The sequence below is a fragment of the Rousettus aegyptiacus genome, unplaced genomic scaffold, assembly GCF_014176215.1.
Source record: "Rousettus aegyptiacus isolate mRouAeg1 unplaced genomic scaffold, mRouAeg1.p scaffold_m13_p_8, whole genome shotgun sequence".
In the NCBI taxonomy this organism is placed as follows: domain Eukaryota; kingdom Metazoa; phylum Chordata; class Mammalia; order Chiroptera; family Pteropodidae; genus Rousettus; species Rousettus aegyptiacus.
In genome coordinates this window covers 76,544,244-76,555,522 of record NW_023416311.1, presented here as the reverse complement: position 1 = coordinate 76,555,522, position 11,279 = coordinate 76,544,244, and positions in this window count along the sequence as shown.

The following is an 11,279-nucleotide window of genomic DNA, read 5'->3' as shown; positions in this document are numbered from 1 at the left end:
AAATATTTGCCTTTTCTCAATATTTTATATAAAGGGATTAAAAAATATGTAGTCTTTATATATGGCTTCTCACACTAGCGTGATGTTTTCGAAGTTCATTTATGTTGCAGTACAGTTCATTTTAATTGCCAAAAAGTATTCTATAGAATGAACATATCACATTTTGTGTATCCATTTACTAATTCACCAGTTGATGAATAGTTGGATTATTTCAGTTTTGGGTTGTTATGAATAATGTTGCTATGAATACTTGTATATAAGTATCTGTATACATTTTCATTTTTTTCTCAGGTATATAACTAGGATTGAAATTGCTGGGTCGTATAAGTTTATATTTAACTTAAAGAAGCTGCCTGTTATTTTTTGGTGTGTAACAACTAACTACAAACTTAGTTTCTTAAAACAAACACCTTTTATTATAGTTTTTGTGGGTCAGGAGTCTGCGTATGGTTAAGCTGGATCCCCTGGCTCAAGGTCTCACATAAGTCAAGGTACAGTGAAGATGCAGGTTATGATCTTTCCTTTTTAAAAAATATTTAATTTAAAAACTTTCAATTACAGATAACATACAGTATTATACTGGGTTCTGGCTATGGTCTTACTTATCTCAAATCTCAGCTGGGGTAGAACCTATGTTCAAGGTTGTTGGACTGATGGCCCCGGTTTCTTACTGTCTGTTGGCCAGAGGTTACTTTTAATTCCTTGCCATGTGGGCTTCCCTGAAGGATAGCCAGAACATACTAGCTTACTTCATCAAAGTCAGCAAGGGAGAGAATCTACTAGTGATATTGCAGTTACAATCTTATGGAATGTAATCATGAAAGTAATTTTCCTTTGTCATATTATATGGGAAAGCAAGACATATGTCATTCCTAGACTGAAGCTGAGGTTATTACAAAAGGTGTGACTACCAAGAGGTGGGAATTATTGGGGACCATTACAGAATCTGTATGCCATACCTCCAAACTGTTTTCTAATATGCTTGTAACATTTGATATTATCATTGACAAAGAGTGAGGGTCCTAGTTTTTCCTCATTCTCACTGACACCTATTGTAGTTGGTCTTTTTGATTATAGCCTTTCTAGTGGGTGTGAAGTGGTCTCTCAGTGCACTTTAATTTGCGTTTCCTTAATAACTAATAAAGCTGGCCATCTGTTCACGTGCTTATTTGCCATTATTATATCTTCTTTGGTGAAATGTCACTCAGATCTTCCCCCATTTTTAATTGGGTTCTTTATGTTTTAATAATTTAGTTTTAAGAGTTTTTTTAAAATATATTTTGGATACAAGTTCTTTATTAGATATGTGATTCGCAAATATATTTTCCCAGTTTGGTTTTTCTTTTCATTTTCTTAATAATATATTTTGAAGTAAAAAAGTTATCAATTTTGATGAAATTCATTTACCGATAGTCTTTTATAGATCATGCTTTGGTGTCACATCTAAGAGCTCATTGCCTCATATAAGTTCTTAGGGATTTTTCAGTGTTTTCTTCTAATTGTTTTATAGTTTTAGTTTTACATTTAGGTGTATAACCCATTGTGTGTTAATGTTTGTGTATTGTGCAATGTAAGGGTCTAAATTCATTTCTGATATTGCTGTTTTGTGTCTTCTCTTTTTTCCTTTGCCAGTCTATCTTAAAATGTGTTAATTTTATTCTCTCTTCAAAGAGAATTAGTTTTATTGATTTTTATTTACTGTTCTATTTAATTTGGTCACTAATCTTTAGTGCTTCCTTTTTATGTTTACTTTTTTGGTAGTTTTTTAAGGTGAAACCTTAGGTGATTAACTTTTGAGCTCTCTACTTTCCTAATATAGGAGTTTAAAGCTATCTATCCCTCTCTAAGCACTGCTTTGGTTGCATCTGCAAATTTTTATCAGTTGTATTTTCATTTTTATTTAATTCCAAAATATTTCCTAATTCTACTTGTGATTTCTTCTTTGACCTCTATGTTATTTAGAATTGTCTTGTTCGATTTCTAAATATTTGGGGATTCCCCAAATTTCTTTCTATTGCTTCTTTTTAACTTACTTTTGCTGTGGTTGGTGAATGTACTTTGTATTATTTCATTCATTTTAAATGTATTGAGGCTTTATTATGAACTAGCATGTGCCAATACTAGAGAAAGATACATGTTCACTAGAAAAGAATGTATGCTTTGCTCTCATGTAGTGTTCTATGGACTTCAGTAAGGTCAAGGTGGCTGATAGTGTTTTTAAAGTCTTTATCTCTGTTGATGTTCTGTCTTGTTGTTCTATCAATTTTTGAGACTCAGATATGAAAGTCTACAACTATTATGACTGGATTGACTATTCTTTCAATTATGTCAATTTTATTTCATTTTTGGGGGGGTTCTCTTTCTAGGCACATATGCGTTCATATTATATTTCTCAAATTTATCACTATGGAATGGATTATTATATATTCAGTAATATTTTATTGTATTCGAGTTTATCTTTCTGATATTATTATAGCAATCCAGCTTTGTTATGATTACAATTTATAAGGTATATTTTTCCCATCCTTTTACTTGTAAACTATTTGACAAATTCAACATCCTTTTGTGATAAAAATACTCAAGAAGCTAGGAATAGAAGATAACTTCCTCAACCTGATAAAGGGCATCTATGGTAAAACCACTATGGTAAAACCACAGCTAACATTTCTAATAATGAAAAACTATATGATTTTCTCTAAGACCAGGAATAAGACAAAGGTGCCGGCACTCACTTCTATTCAACATTGTACTTGAGGGTCTAGCTAGGGCAATTAGATAAAAAAAAGAAAAGACATCCAGATTGGAAAGGAAGAAGTAAAACTATCTCTATTTGAAGATGATATAATCTTATATATAGATAATCATAAAGATTACACTAAGAAATGTTAGAACTGATAAACAAGTTCAGCAAGTTTGCAGGATAGAAGATCAATATACAAAATCTATAGTGTTTCTGTACAGTTTTAAGACTAATATTGAAATTAAGAAAACAATTCCAAGTTTATTTACAACAGCAACAAAAAATAGGAAAAATAGTGTAAAACTTGTATGCATAAAACTACAAAATATCGCTGGAAGAAATTTCAGATCAAAATAATTGGGAAAACATATTGATGAATCAGAAAATATTGTTAGGGTGGGAATAGTCTCCAAATTGAACTACGGATTCCATGTAACCTCTATTAGAATTCCAGCAGACTTCTTTGTAGAGATCAACCAGCGGATTCTAAAAATTTATATAAAATTTCCAGAGGCTCATAATACCCAAACAATCTTGACAATGGAGAATAAAGTTGGTGCACTCACACTTCCAGGTTTCAAAACTTACTATAAAGGAACAGTAATGAAGACATTGTGTACTGGCACAGGTTATAAATCAATGAAATAAATTTGCAAGTCCAGAAATAAACCCCTGCATCTATGGACAACCATTTTTTGACAAAGGTGCCAAGTACATTTAATAAAAGTATTTTTTTAAAAACAAAACTGAGACAACTGGATATCCACATGCGCGCGCGCACACACACACACACAGACACACACACACAGACACACACACACACACACACACAAGATTTGATACCTTACCTCACACATATATAAAAATTAACACAGTGAATTGGAGACATATGTAATAGCAAAAACTATACAACTCTTAAAAGAAAACTTAGGGGTAAATCTTTAATTTTGGATTTGGCAATGAATTCTAAGATGTGACACCAAAAGCAATAGAAACAAAAGGAAAAATAGATAAATTGGATTTCATCAAAATTAAACTTTTATGCTTAAAAAGATACTATCCACAACATGAAAAGATAATCCATACAATTGGAAAAATTACAAATCACATATCTGATAAAGTAGTTATTCTAGACTCTACAAAGTCTTCATACAACTTAATAATCTGAAGAAAAACAAAACAAAAAAATGGGCAAAGGATCTGTATAGACATTTTGCCAAAGGAGATATTCAAATGGTAATATAAGCATTAAAAGATTCGATATCATTAGCCATCAGGAAAATGCAATTACAAACCACAATGAGATAATTCATACATATTAGAATGGCTGGATTCAAAAAGTCAGATAAGAACAAGCGTAGGTGAAATTGTGGAGAAATCAGAAGTCTCATACACTGTTGGTAGGAAATGTAAATTGGTGTACCCACTGTGGAAAGCAATCTGGAGTTCCTCAAACAGTTAAACAGAATTATAGCAATTACCCTTCTAGGTACATACCCAAGAGAAACGTTAACCTATATGCACAACAGAATTTGGACATGAATATTTATAGAAGTATTATTCATAATAACCAAAGGTGGAACTAAATCAAATGTACATCAACTGAGGATTGGATAAATACAATGTGGTATAGCCCTACGATGAAATGTTATTCTGCCATAAAAGGAATGAAGCGATAAATGGTACGACATGGATACTTTTCTCTAAGATAAACACAATGAACCTTGAAAATATTATGCTAAATGTAAGAAGCCAGTGGAATAAAATGATTCTATTTACATAAAATGTCCAAAATAGGCAAATCTAGAGAGGCAGAAAATAGATTAGTCATTGCTTGAGACTGGAAGGTAGAGTAGAGAATAGGGAGTGATACCTAAAGATTATGACATTTCTTTTTGGGGTAATGAAAATGTCCTAAAATTGACTGTAGTGATGGTCATACATCTTTGCGAAGCTACTAAAAGTTACTGAATTGTATACTTTAAGGAGCGAATTATATAGCATGTGAACCATCTCAATAAAGGTGCTAAAAAGCTCTTTATTTGTGGTTCCTTAGCTTTTTTGAATGTATTTACATAGCTACTTTAAAGTCTTTGCTAAATCCAACATTTGCATTCACACATTCCTATTTATTTGCATATCTCTCATAATTTTTGTTGAAAAATAATACAAAGCAACTCTGGGTTCTGTTTTTTAAATATTTGTCCTTATTAGTTACTTTTTTGAAATATGTATAGCCCATTTTCCCCTTAGTGTGCACCCATTAATGTCTCTACTCAAAAGTTTTTTAAATTATAAAACCCAGCTTTCTAGTGGTCACTGTGAATATGATGTGAAACAATTAAAAAAAAAAAAAAAAAAGCTGCAAGGGAGGAAAAGTTTTCCTTGAATCTCTTAGGGTCTCTGGCTGGCTCTGAAAATTTAAAAAGACAGATTAACAGGAGAAAAGCAGACATGTTTGTTTAATATTAGTTTTATGTGACACAGGAGACTTCTTAAGGAAGTGAAGGCTTAAATAGTTAAAACAGTATTTTTTCATAGGTTGGATGAAGAGTGTGCAGTCATAGAGAAATATAGGGCAAAGAGTAGGAAGTAACTGTAGTAAGTTGGGGGAAATTTAGTAAGGCCTGTTTATTTGGATTCTTCTTGGTGTCCCTTTTTCTTCAGAGCTGAGGCTGTTCCTTTCCTCCTGGTATAGGGAAGGCACCCTTCACAGAAAGGTTTTATGACCTTCACAAGAGAAGGGCAAGGAGAAAGTCAGACTAACCTTCATGCTTCGGCCATTTTCTCAAATTTCTTCAGGTTAAAATATTCAACCAAAGAGCTGTCTTTTGTGGTCGCATGTCTCAAACCCCATCAGAGTATTTGACAAACCCCGAAGCCCTATTATTTATTTTCTTATGCTAGTTGTATCTGGTTTTTCCATAGTCTTGTAAAACATGGCTATGAGAGGCTTTTACTTTAGGTCTCAACTTTTAGCAGCACAGAGAATGGGCAAAAGCTTTGGAATTTCATCTTTTCCTTTTCCCCGACCCACTCTCTAGAAATGGAAGGAAGACGCTACAGACACAAGATATCCTATTCTGATGAGTTAGCGCCTCCCCTACCCCATTCATACACACATCCAGAACTAGGAATTGCAGTTTTACCTTTTTATATTTTCTACTCTGCGAATGTAGCAAAATACATTAAAACGGTGTTAAGAATGAATGAGCTGTTAAAGCATACATGTTTTCATTTGGATCTTTCTCAATTTTATTCACTTAGATCTTAAATAAGATCTAATCAGATTACAAAAATTAGATAAAATGAATAAGGTTTTCAAATAGCACATGAGTTTTCTTTTACCATATTACAAAGCATTCCCAAACTTAGTGGCTTTAATAGTGTAACAGTTTAATTTTGTGTACAAGTGAGAGTTGGCTGGATGGATCTGCTGACCTGGGCTTGGATCAGCTAGTTGGCTGTCTGCCAACCCTGGGTGACCCAGGTGATAAGTGTTCATGTCTCTCATCATCTAGGAGACTAGTCCAAGTTGTTCAAAAAGCAGATGATAAGAGTTCCAAGAGGGCTTATAGAGGTGTACAGGCCTTTAAAGGCCTAGAGTCAGGACTGACACAGGTCAATTTTGCAATATTCCCCATATTAAGGCAAGTCACTACCTGCCCAAGTGTGGGTGCTGTGAAAATTAACCTCTTGATGAGAGAATCTGCAAAGTCACATTATACAATTTGGGGAATAATTACATCCATACTTTGCAAACAAAATATCACAAATGGTGATAATTCAATAGCAAGAAGAATAACATTTTTTCATTTCCTAATTAAGGATGAGAAAAGTCTTGATTCCCACTGATTTTTCCCTTCTCAACATAATTTTTTTCCTGGCTAGATCTTGCCAACTAACTCTCAAAAGCTTTCCCTTCTTATTTTTCATACTACAACTGAAAAATTTCATTCCTTAACAAATGGAAATGTTGCATTTCCATTTGGGCATTCTTCACATACTTTGGAAGAAACATTTCCAGGGATAATCTCAGTTAATGATTCCAAAAGCAATCATTTCAGGACATTATTTCCAAAGAGCACATTCATCTTAATACATCCACATTGATGTATCTGGGAAGTTAAACTTTTTTTTCCTTGCAATGAAGTTTCCTCATTGTGTCTGAGGTCTGAAACTAACATATTAATTTGATTTCGGAAATTACTATCACTCCTGAATTTTTAGTGAAAAAGAGTATAAAATACTAGAAATTCAACCAGCAGAGTATATTCATTTCTGAACAAAGAACACTTTGCTAATAGCTCCTATTTCCACCTAGGAAATGGCTGAAATCAGTAACACTTTTTCTTTTTATTCCTCCTTACGATAGTTCATTAGAACTCACGCAGGCCCTGAGAATACCGGTGATACAACAAATCACCCTGGCCTGAAAGAACCAAAACAACATCCAGCAGTTTCTGAACTGTAACTAAGGACACATGGAGTCTTTAAGATAAATAGCAAACATTGAAAATTTTGTACTTGGATTTTTGCTATTGTCATCACGATTTGCTCTATATAAGACTAACATGTTTGGATTTGATCAGCTACTGCTCTCCTCCAGTGGAAGTTTTAAATTAACAAGCTAAAGATATATATATATTTCTACAAATACCATAAGTTAAAATGTCTTGAGACTTAATCCCTATTGCCATGAAATAGTGGAGTTTGGTTGTATTATTTACTTCTGTAGCAATAATTTAAGCACCCCTAAAACATAATATTACCAAAAAGTCCTCAGAAGTTTTTTTGTATGCAGTATCACATCTGCCAACTCATTAACAATCTAATATTTCCTATTTGTCCTTTTAAGTAGGTTCCATAAGTGTATTTCACCCTTCAAACAATGGTTTCTATACCGAAAATATCTTCAAAAGCATCAAAAGCCTATTTTTACTTTTTTAAGTCAGAAAAATCATTATCACTGATGTGAGCTAAGACAATTTTTTAAAATTCTCATGTCCAAAAATAAAGGTTCTCAATCAATCAATATATATGAAGGCTGTTTCTTTAGTTTTTAAAAACTTTTCAATGAAGCTTTGGAACACATAAAAAAGGGAGAAATCAAAATGTGTTTATCAACTCAGATGCTTCCTACCGTCAGAACTAAATATTTCCATTTTCTTATCATTCCCATATTAAAAGACAGGATTTATTTTTCCTTTTAGCTCTTTTAAAGACTCGTGGTTTAGTAAAATGCAAGAAGAGAGAAATCACTTTAAGATGGAATTATTAAGCAAAAAGGAACTAGAACTTAAAGATTTGGAGAATTCCCAGCCTATTTATATTGCAAAAAATGAAAAAGCTTGTTATAAGAAGAAATGTGAAAGAGATGCTCTCTTTCTCCATGTGAGGACACAGAAGATGTCCCTCTGCAAACCGATACAGGCTCTCACCAGGAACCAAACTGGCCAGCACCTTGATCTTGGACTTCCCAGCCTCCAGAATTGTGAGAAAAAAAATGCTTGTCATTTAAGCCACCCAGTCTATGGTATTGTTAGAGCAGCCCAAATTGATTAAGACACTTATCTGTGAAATGAAATTTTGTGTACTCTCCAACAGCCCTTAAAGCTCTGTGCTCCAGATCTGTACTCTGAAGCTTTCTATTTGAGAAAATGCAATCAAAGTAAAGAACTTGTCACTAACTCAAATATGAGTGATTGACATTGAGGAAGGAAGGGGTGGAGGTAAAAACAGATTTACAGTAATATAGCTGCTGTTCTATTATAGGCCTGCACGGTACCTTATGCAGCTGAGAAGACAGTTCGACAAACCTGGTACATATGGAGAAGTCTCAAGTGATGTGGGCTTTTACTAGGAGGAAGAGGAGGGTAAAGTCATTGCAGATAGAGATAGCAGTATAGATGAGCAGAGACAAAAAAGCAAAGCAAAAGTGGGAAGAAACATGGCGTATTTGTGGATTTGTGACAGACTCCTAATGTCCTGGCTAAGTCCTCTCAGCTCATTCTATCTATAGTCATACTTGCGGCTCCTTATTGCCAGCATTAAAGCTCTGCTTGAGGGCCTTCTCTGGCCACAAGTGTGTACTCAGCCTATGGGCTGGAAGTATCAGGGAGTTAAAGCACTCAGGAGCTGCCCTCAAAATATGACAGATGGGAGTTAAAAGACAAATACCTCAGTGTCCTTGCTCTCTGGTTGTGATGACTTTGATGTGTGTTCTATATGTCACCTGGAGTCTCTTAAAGAATTGTGCACATCTGAGCCCACGACAGTAATCATTTATTAGCGTATTCTAATTGACTTCCATCTCTTGGCTTTTTCAGTTTCACGCCTCTCTAACTGGTCCTTTCTGGGCCCATCTTTCAAATAAATTACTTTCATTTCAATTCTATCCAAGGGTAGTCTTCCAGGAGAACCTAATCTATAGGAGTGAGTAACATAGTATAACTAGAATTTTGTCATTTTAGCTGAGAGACTTGCCAGACATTGAAGTGCTTTGTTTGACATTATGATGACTTTGGACTTTATCATATAAGTGGTTAGAAACCCTCAGAGGCTTGTAAGGAAGGGAATGATATGATCAGTTTGGTCTTATGAAATATAATTCTGGCTATAATGGAATGCAGGAGTGATTCTTTATACCCCTAACTATTGTAATAATTTTAAGAAGAAATAATAAGGGCCTAAATAAGATATGAGATGATATTAAGACATAGTAGTGAGAGAAATGGCAAAATGTGGTGACTAAGCTAGATCTGGGCACGGGCAGTTGGAGGGTAATACTAAAAAAAAAAAAAAAATGATTCCTAGACAGGTAATATTATTAACAAAGAACAGAGATGGACTGGCTTTACCATTGCTTCTGTTTGACAGCGCACCCTAAGGTTCACTTGTGAAGGAAGGTAGACCATAAGAGGGAACCAACCAGCCTCAGAAGAGCTGATCTTCTGCCCAGTAATTCAGAAAATAAAACTCTATCAGCCTTAAAGTCAGTACAGCTCCCTATTTTTGTTATTAGATATTAGCTGATGTAGCAAGTAGGGAGGGGGTCACACAAGTGTGACAAAGAAGACCCTATAGAGGGAGTATGGAGGGACTCCTTTTTGTTCTTAGGAGGACCACCGGAATGACTGCCTGATTGGGCATAGAATCCATTTTCCTCACTTATCCTTAGTGTTTTCCTGTGAAGTAGGGCAAGAGGAGAATGTTGGCCAGTTTCAGAAGAGCAGCTGCTACTACTTGGATGGGTGAAGAACTAGACATAGAGGAGACATGTAGATTTCCTTAGGCCCGAGGTCAGTTAATGATTATCATTAGGGCCCCACTGTTTGAGTGTTAGCTCAGTTAGTTACATGCAGTAAAGTGAAAATACCTCTTTGTTTAAAAGAGTAAGAATCAATGCCTTGAAATTGGTTGCAGCATTAGCATAGCAAGAGGGAACAGGGCTTGTTCAGTTGAGACATTCATTCAACTTTGATACTCTTAGTAGACTGTGATAAGCTACTGGCAAATGAATTTCATCCAGTGGCTTCAAAGCTCCCTCAATAAATAGTTATCCTTTAGAATTCCTCTACTTCAACCCATTTAAAAACTAAGCCTTGTCGACTGGGTAAATTTTAATCAGAGAGAGAGAGAGAGAGAGATTCACTGCATGGCAGGTAATGTACATCTCTCCATTGCAAATAGCTATAGACCACAGAGGGATGGAAATGTTATTCTTATCCCAGGAAGCTAGAGGTTTTCTACGAATGCTATTACTTTGTAAAATATGCTACAATCTAGCATTTAGGGCCTTTGCACTATGGTATGTACAATATTTGGTAAGTGAACTACAGATCTAAAGTCCTGTATTTCTATCTGTGCTAATTGGGGCCTGGCACAAGGTGTGCAATAAGGTGTGCTGGTAAATATGGTGATAGATACTCAGTGAAAGTCCTATTTTATGCATTCCTCTAGAAATTCCATTTGAGAAATTAAATGCCAAAATCAAAATTTTCTATGTGAAACCAAGGTAATAAGGGTTAGCTCAAACTATATACATAAACTAGCTATGGCTACAACCTACAACAAAAACTATTCAATAAGCATTTAGCGAGTGCCTACTGATTTTAAAGCGTCACATATGCTACTTCGATAGATAGCAAAATTCTTCACAAGTTGTCCGGTTCCTGACTTTGAGGCATTTCTAACCTATTTGATTCTTAATTTTATAGCCAGTGACTTAGAATAACAATAATTTAAATGTTTCACACTTATTCATCTAAATGATCAATGAGAAGGTATCTTTTTTGCTTCATGCTTTTGTACTTATAAAGCAGTAAGTGACCAAGTTTGCTTTTGCCATATACAGGTAACATGTCATCATTAATTTGTCCTTTATAACTTTTCCCTAAAAATGATGCCCTTCTTTATACTGCAGTTATTAAAACAATCCCTGTAATCACCCAGTTATAAACCCCATTGCTTTGTACGCACCTTTCTTTTTATAATACTACAATATTTCCCATTTTATTCAGCTTTCTGTTGCATTAGT